The sequence below is a fragment of the Alligator sinensis genome, unplaced genomic scaffold, assembly GCF_000455745.1.
Source record: "Alligator sinensis unplaced genomic scaffold, ASM45574v1 scaffold60_1, whole genome shotgun sequence".
Taxonomy (NCBI): Eukaryota; Metazoa; Chordata; order Crocodylia; family Alligatoridae; genus Alligator; species Alligator sinensis.
The window spans coordinates 2,900,561-2,916,073 of record NW_005841858.1 but is presented as its reverse complement, the minus strand read 5'-3'; the positions used below and the strand labels follow the sequence as shown (position 1 = coordinate 2,916,073).

Here is a 15,513-nt window from a genome sequence, read left to right as displayed (position 1 = left end):
GGGAAAGAGGCATGTGTTATCATAGAGCTACTCCCAACTGGCATAAAATTGTTACTTAAGCACATACAGTCATACACTAACTCTCTCCCCAACTCTTACCCTTGTGGGGCAGGGCGGGGCAGGGCAGGGCAGAGCTACATTTATCACTCATTAGTGTAACAGAGCAGTTCCTTACTGTTCTAAGGATATCAACCACTTGGGATGGATACAGACCAACCTTACGAATCAGGGAGCCATGAGAAGTACAATGATTTTTCTCTCCTCTCACTCCTGCATTAAGCAGAACTTGGTCATAAAAAAGAATCCAGCTATGAGTGTGATATCCGTGCATAGGCAGACAAGGTTCCTTGGGTGAATTTGATATCTTTTATTAGACCAACCCAAATGGTTGGTCTAATATCCGTGCATAACACTCAACTTTTGCTGAAGGGAAGATACATTGTTCAATGCAGATGAAGAAATCTCATGTGAAGAAACACTCTTGGGCAAAGAGAAACTGCTGTTTGCTTTTCAGCGACTGCCGGCCACATATTTTTAATGGTATTTTAAACACTCAGTCTCATTAATTGCAATAAGAGTTGGGCACTAAATATGTTTAAAATGTGACCGTACATGGGCTGCATGCTATTAATGTGATGACAAGGTTCCTATGCAGCAGATGCATTTGTTTTGTAGGCAAAACCAGTATTGTACTAAACAAATGATGCACAAGTGGCATGCTTCAACAGTTGGCTAGTGGAAGGATAAGATCTGCTAGTACTTTGATGCCTGCGAGGGTTTCCTAGGCTAAAATATGGAGAAGCATTGAGCCTAGGGGTGAGAACACGTGGTCTCTGTTGTCAGCTACTGTCCAGAACACAAAGAAAAGGGGTGAAAATTCTACTAACAATTCTAGTATCGTTAGTAATAACAATACTAGAATTATTGTCTTCTAGTATTGAAGACCCTAGATACAGATTAAAACAATCACATAAAAGATGTGGGGAATGGGATGAAATGAGTGTGAAAATACAGATAATGATAACACAAAGCAGAGAGGAGACAGATGTGAAGGGTAGGCTTTCAAGTCAGTGATGTTTAATTTTGAAGATGTTTTTCTGTCCTGTTTCTAGACTACCACTGTTTCTTTTCTGAGTGGGAGGCACCATAGGAAAGAGACAGTACATTCACTCCTTGCACTCTCAACCCCTGCACTACCTTCTCCCTTTCCGCTGTACCAGGTTCCTGTTCTTAATCCTTGTTTTCGAGGCCCTGTGGGTGCCCTGCCCCTTCCCTACTTACCTGCTGTTATGTTTTCTTCACACCCGCTGCTTTATAACTTATGGTCGTTGTTCTCTGTCTTCACAGCTCATGTCACACCTTCCCTGCACAAGGATTACCTTCTTGAAATGATCTATGAGGCTACTTACACTCTCCTCAAAACCCACTCCTGCTGGGAAAGGAATTAACCATCTAATCACAATTTAGTAGGGGTAGTATCAGTGATCGACTACAGCCAAAAATACACTATATTATTCACTGCTAAGGCAGATTGTAAACTCTTTGAGACAGGACTTGTAGCTTCAAGTATCAGTGTAACATACCTAGCATTTAGTGGCTGCAACCAGAATACAAATAATAGGTATCCATAGAGCTAGAAATTTCAGGCAGAATTAGTCAGACTTCTAACTCAGTCACTGCAAACCAAGGCTCAGAGTTTGTAAAGGTGGAGTTCATTTAGCTGAGCAGTGCTTTGGGACAGAAAAGCAAAAGGCAATAGCGCTGTCTGTTGACAGGAGCTGTTTCTGGTGAAGTCCCCTAGGGACCGTTGTGCTGTAGCTTCCCCCTGCTTTTTTGTGAGACTGGCAAGGTTTCCATTTTTGCAGACAATGCCTGATTTGAAAGAACTACAAAAAGAAGAGTAATAACCCAGCCATGTACAGAAAGGCCCAGATCATTCACTAAAGGCTAAACAAACGGCAAATGCAGATAATTGTAAACTAATGAACCTTAAAGAGAATACACAGAGAGGAAATGTCTGTCACGTGGAAATGTACCACAACATACAGAGCAGGAAGAAATCAGGGAGCTCTTGTGGGTAAAAAACATCCCCAAATCCTACCCCCGTCCCTTTTGTATAGCTGCAGCTAAGGAAACAAATCATTCTAGATGTATCATAGCAGGAACACGCTATTAACTAGTGCGATCATTGCTATGCAAGGCCCTTACTAGCAATATGTGATGCCTCTATAACCGGGTACATAGTGTAATTTAAAAAAGGTACAGAGGAGTGCTGAGCTGAAACACCAAAATGTCACTACCCTTGCAAGATTTAAAGAGACATTGCCCAAATTTGGTGGAACCAGAGCACAGGCTCTTTGTTGATAGTATCTCCCAAGTCCATGTCATTCTGTGTTGTGGGGAAAGAGAGGGGTTGTTTATAAAAGCAAAATCCCCTCCCTCAGTTATCCTAAGTTCAGCTCTGCCTTCTCCCTTTGCCCAGAGAGCAGTTTCCAACTGACAGACACTCCTTTTCTCCTCCGAGCTGTACTTAGACCTCCTGGCTGTTTGAGAAGCTGCAACAGCCTGCTGCCACTGCTGTGCTCCAGCTGGCAGCAAGGCAATTCTAGTCACTCAAATGTCCTGCTGATTCTTTTATTACCCGCTTGGATTCAGCAGGGTTGCCAGTGTTTTGGTTTTCACACCTCGCATCATGCAAGATGCTGGCAGTTGTCAGAAGCTCAAGAAAACACTAAAGGTTCCTGAGGAAACTGGAGTGTTTTCCTGCTGGACGGGGGACAGCCCAGTGCCTTTGCTCTCACTTGAACAATGATACTGTTTTTAAAAGGCAACACTTGGAGTTGATGTGATATATGTGACTCCAATAAGGTGACTGTGGGGCTCTACAGCCCCAGCCCCTGAAAGATCTCATTTATGGGAGAGTGAAGCACACTGCTAGGAAAGTAAGCAGCCTTACCCTCCTTATTATGAAAATGGGGCTTAGCAACTTAACCAATGTCTCACGGAGAGCTGGGAACTAGTACACTGGTTTCTTCACTGGTCCAGTGCCTTAACCACAACTTCCCATGACTAACTGTCTCCTGGTATATAGCTATATAACAAGGATATCATGGTCTTTTAAGAAACACATGGACCCTACCAAAGCAAGCACATTTTCCCACTGCTTATTTCTCACTCATCCTGCCTGACCTCCCCGCACCAGTTCACTGCCGTCTGTCTATGTTCAGAGAGTAACTGCCAAGCACAGTGGGCCCTGGCCTTGAACAAGGTCTAGCGATATTACTGTTGTAAACACCACCTCTGATGTTAGACATGAAGGTTGGTGTCAATGATATCAACTGCTCTAATGGAAGCTACTGAGACAAACATTGCACAAACCATGGCAAACTGTCTCCCAGCACACATGGGGAGGAGGGGCGATGTGTTCCTGTCCATACTTCACAGAGAAGGCAGCCAGGATGGCTGCAGTGATGTGTTTGAAAGTCAGTGGAAGAGCTGTAGCTGGACCACAGCAGGCCCAGCTGCAATTCAGGTGTCTGATGATAGCGCCTCAAGCTTACTGTAAGTGTTCCTGCTTCATGCTTGTCACACCTGCTTCCACAGGCTGCAGAGGAGCATATAATAATAATAATAATAATAACTGAAAGACTTACAACAAGAACTACTACTTAGTGGGTAAAAAAAAAGGTCTGTAATGATGGATAAATTATTTACAATGCTATTAGAAAACAGAGAGCAATGGGCTGCATGAGACAGAGCCCTGAGAGGAGGGGGTGTCTGGGGAGCAGGCGTTGAAGCAGTGTACCTTCAGGAAGGTAGAGCTGAGGCAGGTGCTGTGATATGAGGATTTTGGCTGCAAAACGTTATGAATGCTGTGGTACAGTGTATCGGTGGATCCATGCCAGCATCCCAGCACTTCCTGCCAAGCTCACAGAGGAGACAGCTTGTCACTGGGGTTAAGGTACAAGACTGGAAATCTGGCACGTATGGCTCTCTCCTTTGTGCTGCCAGAGCCTTCTCATTTGTCCTGGACACACCGTTCTGCCTTGGTTTCCCTCTTTCTAAAATGGAGAAGGAGCTTTTCCTACTGCACAGTGGTGCAGAGGGGAACTAAATGCTCTGACCTGCAAAGTGTAACATATTTATATTAGTGCAGCAGTGAACTGACATTTACATGCAATAGAGGGAAAACACATGTGTCCTATGAACAGCTTTTCTGGCAAATAACCGACTTATTTGGTTTAAATAGGTAGGTTTAAAAAAAAAGCCAACCTTTAAATTAAGAAACCTGTCCTGAAAACTTCTTTCTGCCTTCCTTCCCGTTTTCTTTTAAAAGTGAGTGACCGATGCGATATTTCTGTGCCAAGAAACCTCCTTGGTGATTTTATTGCAAGTGCTGGAGAGTTCATGAACACTCATAAAGAGATGCTTTGGTCTGTTTTAAAAGTGATTGACAATAAAAAAAAGAACATGAGTTTTTATGACTTGCAAGGCTTCCCCACTACATAGGTTGTCATTCTGGGTTTCATTCTGTAGGTGGAAGCATTGCAAAGCAGACACACACGTGCACACAAGCACGCACACAGTTGTTTTTTACCGTGTTGGAAGAATAACGTTCTGTATTGCTTCACTTTTCTGGGTGCGACGTGCAATACAATAAAGGCTTTTCAGTGCAGGACAGAGGACTTGCTCAGACTGAGCTGCTCTTGCTGGCTCTCTCCATTTGTTTTGCTGATATAGAAACCCTCCATTTGGGAAAGGAGCTGGGGGAAGGGAGGGTGGTGGAAAGACAGACAAAGCAACTAATGACCCTTCCTACTCTTAGTGAAAAGGCCAATTAGAATGTACAGCCCCTTTGCTTAATGCTTGTAGCCATGGGGCTTAGAAAAACTGGAAAGCATTGCATCCAGCTTTTATGGTCTACCTAGCACCAGCTCTGCTTTTGCAGGGGTTTTTTGCCAAGTAAAAAAATGTAAGCCTCAGTCCTCATCTGTGACCAGGCCATTGCAGCATCCATGGGCTTGTTCTACTGATGCAGGGCATCCAGGTGATTGCAGAGGCTGCTGGACTGTCTGTAAGTCCACCAGCTGTTATGAGAAATCATAGGGAATGTTCTTTGGCTTTCTGGTACAATGGGGCTAGAGTGGGGGAGTGCACAGGCAGGGCTCTACAATGCTGACAAGTGAGCAAAAACTTTGTTACCAAAGTGGCTAGCTCCTGGTTGCCTGGGGTTTTGTGCAATCACATAGCACAGGAGTTGTCAACCCGGGGTATGCATACTCCTGGGGGTACTTGAGAAGGTCCTAAGGGATATGCACGGGTGGGCGGGGAATGGAGCACCGCTGGACGTGGGGGCCGGGGGAAGCTTGCATGCAGAGGCTCCTGCCGCTCTGCATCTGGCCGCATTCCCCCCACCCCCCACCACCAGCATCCGGCTGTGTGGCATCTCCCCACCCCCACCCCCACGTACACTGCCCCTCGTCCAGCTGCCGGAGGTACTATGATCCAAATGGGTTGAAAACCCCTGACATAGCAGATGGGGAGCCCTTGAATACACTAAATCTTGGACTAATGTGGCCACTTCCCCAGGAATGAGATCATAGTTATGACTATAAAATAAATATCCTGCCTCAGTGCTGGTTCAGTGGGTTGGCTGATTCTAAAATAGATCAGACTTCTCACAGACTTAAAAAATCAGACATGAGTTTTGAGACCAGTTTGGAATTAGCACTTTAAAGCTGGATGTTCGCTCTGGGGCTCTGACCTCAGTGGGTGTTCCAGACATCCTGGAGGGAGGAGAACAGGACTCAGAGGTCTTGGTGTAAAAGCTGATGTCACTGCTCAGAAAGGGGCATAACTAATGGTGACCGCAGCTCAGATTCCCACCTCTGCTCTGAGCTATTTAGACCTCAGTCTCAGAGCTTAGCTGCTGTCACCAGACTGAGCATTTGTACTGAGTTACTTAGGGACATGGGCAGCTTCCCAGCACGCAGGACCCTTCCCGGATGTAGCGGCCTTTCATAATATTTGTTCTAAATAAATGTCACCATTTGCTGCTTCCTGCATCAAGGCCAGAGACATATCGGCTTCATTGCTAGGACTGAATGTACCTCCCCGCAATCACGATAGAACCTGTTCCATGTTGGAGACTCCCGGGGAAGTACAGACTGCTATCCACTGCGGAGGGAGCATGACAAAGAACGCTTGAGCTGTGCCAGGCAGTCAAGCTGTCGGCATGGCATTTAGTGTAATGTTACTCACCATTCTTGGCAACAGGATTCTAGCTGAGTATGCTCTTTAGGTGCACCAGAGCCGGGTTGCCACTACCCTGGTGCTTCCCCAGCAGGGTAGAACTTTTGATTTGTTGCTACTAAACAAATAAAACCCAAACCAAACACAATCAATCTGGCTAACAGAGCATGAGGGGAGGAAACGGTCTCCCTCCATGGAGTTCGGATACACACACACCCACAGGCACTGGGGAAGTTGGGAATTAAGGGTGAGTGTGAATGCCAGGATGTAGGAATCATTGCTGCAGTAAGCATGAGATCAGCTTCATCTCTGGCAATGATCTGACAATTGACTGGAAGGAGGGAAACTTCTCAGCAGATTCCAGAGCTGGCATTTTCAGGACTCCAGGTGTCTCTGTGGGCCTGATCAGACATGTGTGACTAGAGAGGGCTAGGTTTTGATACCTTCTACTCCCAATGGGTTTGACTCTCAACTCCAGTCACATCCCACATAGTGTGGGGGAAATGGGGCGTAAGAGGCTAGTTGCAGCTCTCTGATTGCCAGCAGCAGTGCAAGGCAGAACCAGGGCTTCTATGGAGTCCTGTGGGGACGCATCAGCAGAAAGATATCACAACTGAGCTCTTAGCTGGGTGAAGAAAGGGTTTTTTCCAAGGAGTTTGTGAGGACAAAATCTGATCCCTACTCACTGACTTCATCATGTGGGGCTCCCTGGCTCCAATGAACTTTGGTTATTTGATTTGGAAATGTTAAGGCCTAATTTCTTTTACCCACTAAACTTGCAGTGTGCAGAGGCAAAAACAAGGCCTGCTATTCACGATGAGAGGCCAGAAGGTATCATGCTTCACCTGTGGAGTTGTGTAGTTCTCCTATACTTTAAATAGGGAGCTAGTACATAGATCATGTATGACATGAGGTGTCTCAGGAGAAATGTGAATTCGGGAGACACTTGACAGGGGTGAGCCAGCTGGTGCCCCACAGTGCAGTGGGGAAGGGGCCAGTGAGCAAGGTCTACGGACTACTCAGTGTTGTATACATGTGAGCCATGAATGCCATGTGCCCCCGGAGGCTGGGGGGGCATGGCGAGTTCCCGTAGGCAGCGGGAAAAGAACATACGGGAACTCCTACGGGAAAAGAACATAACAGACTTTGAGGTATGCTACTACCAACCTCTCAGGCTTTCTTCTCCTTTCTCCAAAGGCAGGCACACACTCCTTCATATTAAGGATTCTGTGTAATGTCTTCAAGAGGCTTTCCCTGTATGAAGAAGTACTGTGATGAAGCTTATCACAAAGACTTTTTCAATAGTCCTTTCTGGGTGTGTATTCAAGCCCCATGGGAAGGGAGTTTCAAGCAGGTGGAACACAATGTAAGAAGGCCTATTCTCCTGCCCCAGTGCTGTTGATACAGCTGCTCCAATGACTCTGTAATGCAGCATGCACAAACAACATTGGAAGCAAGGACTCACTGATCCCCCACCAAGACAGCATTCACCTCCCAGAGACATGGAGTCATGGTCTCTTTTGCTTGTTCATTTTCTGTCTTCCTCATGCCTTTTCTCTTGGTTGCCTGGTGGCCCAGCTTCAATCAGAAAGCACTCCCAGTCTTGCCTAGCCAGCAGTTTAGAGATTAGGATGCTCCTGTCAGAGGTCAGGCTTCCTCTTAGGAAAAAGGTGGCCACAGAACTTGGGCCACCCAGGTGAACTTTATGTTTAGCATGTCCCTAGGCTACTGTGCAGAAGGTGGTAGCATCCCTGCTATACTGGCCTCAGTTCAGTGTCAGACAGTCTGTAGTTGTGATTTTTGGTCATTTGCAATTTCCATGGTTTACCTAGTACTCTGTGGGCATGTCTAGACTTGCACTTTAATGCGCATTAGCCTATTTTAATCTGCATTAAAGTGTTATTAAAAAACCCATGCTCTTTAGCTAATACTCATTAAAATAGACTAATGTGCATTTTCCTAGTACTTCACAATGGAGGTATCAGGTTTATTGCACATTACCTAAAGTGCACTAATGAACATGTAGACACCCTATGTGTCAGTGGTGAAGATGAATCCCAACAGAGCTTAACTGTAGCCAAATGTCTCTTGGCCAGCACTGCATCACTTAAAGTGTGCACAGCTGGGATAACCTTAGGCATAGAATCATAGAGATGTAGGGCTGGAAGGGACCTCCATGGGTTACCTAGTCCAACCACCTGCCTGAGACAGGATCATCCCAATCCAAACCATCCTGTACAAATCCACTGTCTACTCTCTTTGTAAAACTACTCAGTCAGAACACAAAACATAACACCCTAACCTAACCTAAAGCAGGGGGACCACAGCAACCAGCATCTTGCTTCTGTAAAAGTGAACATACACTCAAGACTTTATAGTAAGAGGGCCACATCCCCTCACTACAGGGGAAGGCAAAACCCCCCACAGTCCATACCAACCTGACCATGGGGTAAAATTCCTTCCTGATTTGGCAATCGGTGGCCACGTCTACACAAGATGCTGACTGCGCAGTCATTACTCTGCCATCATTTAGTACTAGTGTAAACAAGTACTAAATAACTGTGCAGTAACTAGAGTTACTGCGCACTAGCCCTGATGAACGGCTTTTTTGTGATGCTACTGTGTAGTAGTGTTGCGTCATGGGTTCGGCCACATGGCACTACTGTGCAGTAGTCTTGGGCTACTGTGCAGTCAGCATCTCCTGTAGATGTGGCCAGTCTGACCCTAAGCAGAGGGGCAAGGCTCCCTAGCCAGGGCAAGGCCCCCTAGCCAGGAACCTCCAGTTTTAAGTTCCAGCATGAGCTTTGCCACCTATAGCATTGGGTGCAGCCAACACCCAGTGCCTCTGAGGAAGGTTTAAAAAAAGCCCTGACACAAGTAGCAACAGGACCGGGGGCGGTGGGGGCAGGGAAGGGGAGGGGAGAGGTGGAGGAAATTCCTTCACTGCCCCATGTGGCAACCACCAAAGGCCAGAAGCAACCCCATAGTAGAACATAGGCATAGCTATGCCTAGAATAAATCATCCCCGACTAGTGGCTGTTCAACTTCTTCTTGAACACCTCCAGTGTCACGTAGAGTGAAAATGCTGTTGCATAAGGCAGTGGTTTTTAAACTTCCTAAAGTCATGGGACCCTTGCATATCACTTCTTGTGCTGGGAAAACCTACCCCTGGCTTCACAGGCCATGTGAACTGACATGGAGAAAAGCAACCCAGCCCAGCAATAGCAATGCACTGCCTCCCAGCCTGCTCCACCATTATTCCTAATCTCTTTGTGGAACCCCTGATGCCCGACTGCAGAACACCAGGGTTCCATGGAAAACAGTTTGAAAACCATTGCCCTAAGGCATTTAAACTTAAGCATGGTTCAATTGTTACACAAAACAATGCAGAACATTGTGGATGATGCCAAATGTTGCATAAATGGCATTTATGTGTTTTAGCAGAGAAATAGAATCCTGCTCCCAGGATTATCCCACCACCATCTCTACCAGCTGGGAAATTGCAGCAAAAGCCCTGGCTCTACAGTGCCCCGGATCCAATCAGGAAAAGAGGAAATCCTCTGAAGAAACCAGGAATGGAGAGGACAAACTGGCTAGCTCCCTGTCTGCAGGAATTACTCTGTATTGCAGACAGCTTTTTCTACCTTCTATTCTTCTTGCACCTGTTGGAACTTGTTTCAGATTATTGAATGTGGTATGCTCAGGTGTGCACCTGAATTCATAGCTGAGGCTCAGCTGATACAAACAAAAAGTACTATTAGCAGAGAGAGACATTTTGGAAAGCTACCCGGAAAACCAGGACGAAAAAGGTGTGTGCACACAAATTATTAAAGGGTAAACCATGGCTTCTAGATGAACTGAATGGGATTAACACACACCACTAGAGAACAGACACACTATGATCAGATTAACAAATTTAACTATAAGGATCATGCTGGCTACCAACAGAATATGCTGGCATTAACCCACGTAACATGCTAAAAAACATCATAAGGATTTGGACACACGGCCCACAGAATAGATCAGCTACTGACCCGATGAACCTGTGAAAGAGAACAGAGAGAAGAGCAGATTCTGCTTGTAGGTCTTCATTCAGCAAGTTAAATTCTATGGTGCATTCCATCTGTCATGGCTGGGATCAATCTTTTGTTCCTTATCTGAACTGAAGTGTTGAGAGGGAGAGAGTTTGTGGTTTGTGTGTTTTGTTTATACAAAATTCAGTTCAAGGTTTTTCATTCCTCTCCCAAGTCAATTTGAACTCTATTGCATTTCCAAACACATCCTGGCCAACTGCCCTGTCTGCTATTAAAACAAAATACTGCTGTAATAGAGTTCATTTGATGGCATTAGAACAGGTGACTACAGGATTTAGTTGACTGCATGTTGGTTGGGATCAAGTGAATAATCCCAGAAAGAGGATGTCAATTACAGGATGTAAACCTGTGAATTACAGGTGCAAACTGTACCCAATATAAGACACAGTCACACACTTAGAGTGCGTTGAGTAAACAGTTTATAATCACATTTGTAATGAAACCTGGGCAATTTGATAGGCAGAGGTAGACTCCCTTAGGCCTAGTGTATATTTAGAAAACTTGCACTGGGATCATTAACACGGTTAATATAATTATAGCAGGGGACCTTTCTAATGTAAACATACTTAAATTGGTTTTAATCAGGTTTAGATCTGTTTAGATTGTAATAAGTTAAATCAGTTTACCCATAATCATAGGAGTGACTGAAATGAGAAACTGAAAAGGCTTTTCAAGGTGATTTCCATCATCAATGACAGATTGTTCAGGACGGAGTGTTTTCTATTGTATCAGCTTTCTACATCCCAAACAATGGGATTTCTACTATGTCCTAGAGGAAGCTTTTATTTGTAAGACATTTCTCTTTCAGTCTATTTTGTTACTTTATTACTTCTAATTTTACACCTCCTTGTTCCACTTGCAGGGGTTCCGCTCCACGTTTGGTGTTTATATCCTTGTTGTATTTGGAGTCAGCTATCTCAGCCAGCACTTAGCCTCTTAACAACTAGTTCTCACTCTTTTCTCATTAGTCTCCTTACTGTCACTTATTTCAAATATCTTACACTTTGTCTGTGTCTTTCTGGTGCTCGGGGCTGCACCCCTTATTCCAGATGAGGACACAAGAGGAGAAATGTCACTTTCCTTCCACCTCCATTTCCCCAAAACAAATTTGTTATCACTGAGAGTTCTGAGGATCACCAAATATTCTCATTTTCTCTGTGACCCTGGACCAGCAAGTCAAACACCAGAGATTCTTGGGATTCTCTAAAACAGGGTGCCACAAGTGGCATGGGCAGCCTCTGGGTATGGCATGCATCAGATGGGGGGTGCAGGCAGCACAGTGGCAGATAGGGCAGGGAGCAGAAGGCAGAGCACCACATCAGGCAGGGAGCACAGGGCAGGGAGCAGAAAGCTGAGCAGGAGCTCTGGTACGGGAAAGGGTTCAGAGTGGCACTTAGGGAAGGTGCGAGGCTAATTCAAGGAATGCCTGCCACTGCTATAGAGGATTCTAGAGGAACTTCAAGGCTGGTGAATGCTAAAGTGTGTATTATTCCTGAGGAGAGCCAGCCCACACTCCAGATGATAATATGGGAATTACATGAATTCAAGTCATGTAAGATCACACCACAATAGTGGATTTACTGAAAGCCTCTTTATGGAGTATTGATCACTGCATTGAGTTGATTTGACCAGAGAAGAACATGAACTAATGAGGAATGCACTAACTCATTTGGTACAAACAGACAAAAGTGACAGTGTTTTCAAAAGTAGTTTGAGGTCTGTGATAATTACAGAGTGTAGCAAGAAGTAGATGATAGCCAGACCCCATCATTCAAAGGCATTTGCTTCTCAGCTCAGATATGAAGAGAGCTGTTTCTTAAGCCCCCCGAGGCAAAATTCTAAGAAGATTCATGTCTCCTATTCAGTCACCTTTGCCTGAGAACATGTTACTACTGGTAGGGCCGGATTAACACATAGGCAAACTAGGCACACGCCTACGGTCCTAAGTGAAGAAGGGGCCAAATTGTGCTTATTTTACATGTTATAATTATTGAGTGAAAAAAGTAGGGATCCACGAGTTTGTTTGCCTAGGGCCCACTAAAGGGTTAATCCATCCCTGACTATTGGGAAACTTTTTAACCATTCTCAAGTGTCCTGAGGGGAAGAAGGACTGTATTTAGTAGTCATGTTGGGCTACCAAATACATCCTTGAAACATGGAAGATGCCAAATTTTTGCCAATTTTGGATTTAAACTTCATTGCTGATACCTCCCTGCCTGTCTGCCATCTGACACCACCAGGGAAGGGAATGCTGCCTTATCTGCACATCAAAGAGCAACTCACAATGACACTCTCATGGACCCAGAGGAAGAGACTTCTACCTTCAGCTTCCTCTGTGCAAAAATGTTTATTTTCTACTTATGGGGACTTGCTACCATCTTTAATTTTCCCTGAGCCTGAGGAAGGGTGTGTATGCCTGAAAGCTTGCAGAAAAAAAATTTTTTTTTGCAGTTTCTTAATTGGTCTAATAAAAAGTATAATCTCTGAACCAAGAGTTCTAGAGTTTTGCATTTCTGAGGGGAAGAAGACATTGCAGGAACCTGTTGTACATTGACCCCATGCTCTGGAAGTGAAACCAGTGGCATATCAGTGCTGCTCAGCGCCCCACACCCTGGTAAGTGAAGGGGGCAGGGCCAGCTCTGATTTTTCTATGATAAAAGAATCAAAGGGAATGACGAAGTGTATAGATATTTAGAATTTGTTTTGTTATTGATAGAGGCACTGGTAGTCTTCCATATTGCTTTAAAATTGTAAATATATCAATGAAATATTGCCCAACCCGATCTCTCTCTATATAGCAGCATTTCATTTTAATCACAGAAAAACATGGATTTGGGGTATTTGAATGAGAGAATTTGGGGGGTTTTATCAGAGAATTTGCAATTTTCAAACAGGGAACACCAGGATCTCTGCTGGTGAGGTGAGTGGCAAGACCTGGGCAGAGGAGCCTGCCCAGGGTCTGCACTGGGGACCCACCTAGAGGGCAGACAAGGTGGCTGACCTGGCCATTTGGGGCCAAGAGGACACACTCTGACAAATCAAAGTGGGTCACCTCAATGAGCACATCTTCTGGATGATACCTGCTCAGATGGTGAGCGGGGGCACCCAAAGACATGACAGTGGTACCACACAAAGGCCAACAGTGCAGACATGGCCCACTAGCAGCTGGCCCAGAAGTGCAGGAGGCTCTGCTGCAGTGCCCAAACCACAGCCCAGGCAGCCGTGCGGTCCCCTTCTAGGTCTGGCAGGCGTGCAGCCATGGGGCCATAGGTCAAGGTGGGTGGATGCTGTCACAGGCAGCAGCAGGTCACAGCCAGGCAGCAGGCCCCACTGCCAGACTACTGCAGTTGGTAGCAGGGACCACTCTAGGTTAGGGTAATTCAGTTGGCACAGGGGGCTAGTGTCCCCAGATACCAACTGGCTGGGACACAGAAGCTCCTGAAGGCAAATAGTCCTGAGCTGCTTGCCAGAGCAGTTTTTTTTATGTGCCAGCCCCAGCCTCCAGCTCTTCCTTGTGGAAGATCTGGGAGGAGCTGGGCAGGGTCAGTTTGCCCCAAGTGGCACAACTTGCCCCACACTAAAGTGCATGTTCAGGCATGAGTGCTGAGGCACAAATCTCCTGCACAAATTTGTGCCGCTGCTATTGAATGCTGCAATCACACGTGCCTTTATGTATGAATGCACCCATAGGCCCCATGGAGTTTGGAGCTGAGACAGTTTTCACCATACCTCTGGCTGCAACATAAACTAGCAAATACCAGAAAATTTACAGCTGGAGCTGACCTTATCACCAACTATTGGACACACTTTACAAAAGGACACTGGCATGATGATTATGGACTGCACCAGTACTGATTGCACATTCTCTGAATTGTTGTGCTCTCTGTCATAGTCATTCTGCTGTCAGAGGGTGCATCCCCACATGGAGGGGTGTGTGCTTGCAGCGGCAAAAATAGTAAGAGCACAAATTTGCGGTGCTACGTTTTGCCGCAATGCATGCCGCTGCAAGAGCACTTGGGTGTGGGGAAAATTGCCCTGCTTCAGGAAAACTGCCCTTTTCACACTCCTCCTAGATCTCAGCATGCTGGAGGAGCTGGAGAACAACTAAAAGAGTGGAGATGCTGTGGCCAGCAGCCAGAGTGTCTCCCAGGAGGACCAAGCCTCTGCGTTTGCTGGTGCATGCTCCTCTCACATGTGCTGTGTTGCTTTTCTTCATGCTGGTTTTTTTTTGCTTCTGGGATTTCCTGGTAGCAAAATCTGCCCCTTCGCTGCAGTGCAGAGCATGTTTTAACATCCAGGCATGTAGATTGTGGTTCTGCAAAAGAGGTTTGCAGCACCAAGAACCACAAGTGCTTGCACGTCTGGATGCGGCCATAGAGGCACAGAAAAATAGGCCTGGAGGAGACCTCAGGGGGTCATGTAGTCCAGCCCTCTACTCGAGGGCTTTTTTTTTCGCCAGGAAAAAAGACAGGCTCAATGGCTACTTACAGTTGTGAAAAAACCCTACTTTAAGCTCAGCACCAACTGCAGTGCATGCCCAGAAGAGGCATCACAGTAGTTGGATCTGGCTCACCCAAAATCTGTATGGATTGGGTACTTCAGCAGGGCTTTTTGGTGCTTTTATCTAATAGTTGATTGAATCAGCTTTAGATAAAAGTGCCAAAAAGCCCCGCTGAAGTGCCCAGTCTATACAGACACTGCGGACCTGGGTTGAACTAACACGCTGCCTCTTCTGGTAAAGCGCTGTTTTGTTTTGTCACGTCTGTCCATGACCAACTTGTTCATTTTGTGAATAGGAACATCACAGACTCAAATGATAGTAGCTTGAGGCCCAATCCAGTAAGTTTGGAAAACTGAGTTACATATCAGGCACTCATGACAAGCAGTATTTCCCTCTTCAGAAGCGGGAGCAGGGGTGGTAATCAAACAGCACTGTTAAAAGACAGGGGAAAACACAGCAACACAAGAAACCTAAGACTACCACCCCAAGATCTCTCACGTGACCTGGGGTGAGAACAAACTACAACCCTCCACCCTTCATTAGGCACCACTCAGAGTTTGTTGACTTACCTCACAAAAGTCCAGGTTTGGGGCAGATCAGTCTCTTGTCCCTGCATGATATTATGAAGCTCAAAGGGATCAGTACCTATCTCAGCTGAAGCAACTA

At 45.8% G+C, this 15,513-nt stretch overlaps 1 long non-coding RNA gene across 2 annotated transcripts in view; it reads right to left on the bottom strand.

Moving 5' to 3' along the window:
* LOC112551809 overlaps positions 1 to 15,513 on the bottom strand; it is a 40,797-nt gene that overhangs the window by 5,852 nt on the left and 19,432 nt on the right. The window contains exon 3 of one of the 2 annotated variants that reach the window (XR_003096124.1): positions 10,298 to 10,414. The exons of the other annotated variant lie outside the window; for it this stretch is intronic. This is a non-coding gene — a long non-coding RNA (uncharacterized LOC112551809). Of the gene's footprint in view, positions 1 to 10,297; positions 10,415 to 15,513 lie in introns of those variants that run through there. 2 annotated transcript variants of the gene reach the window in all.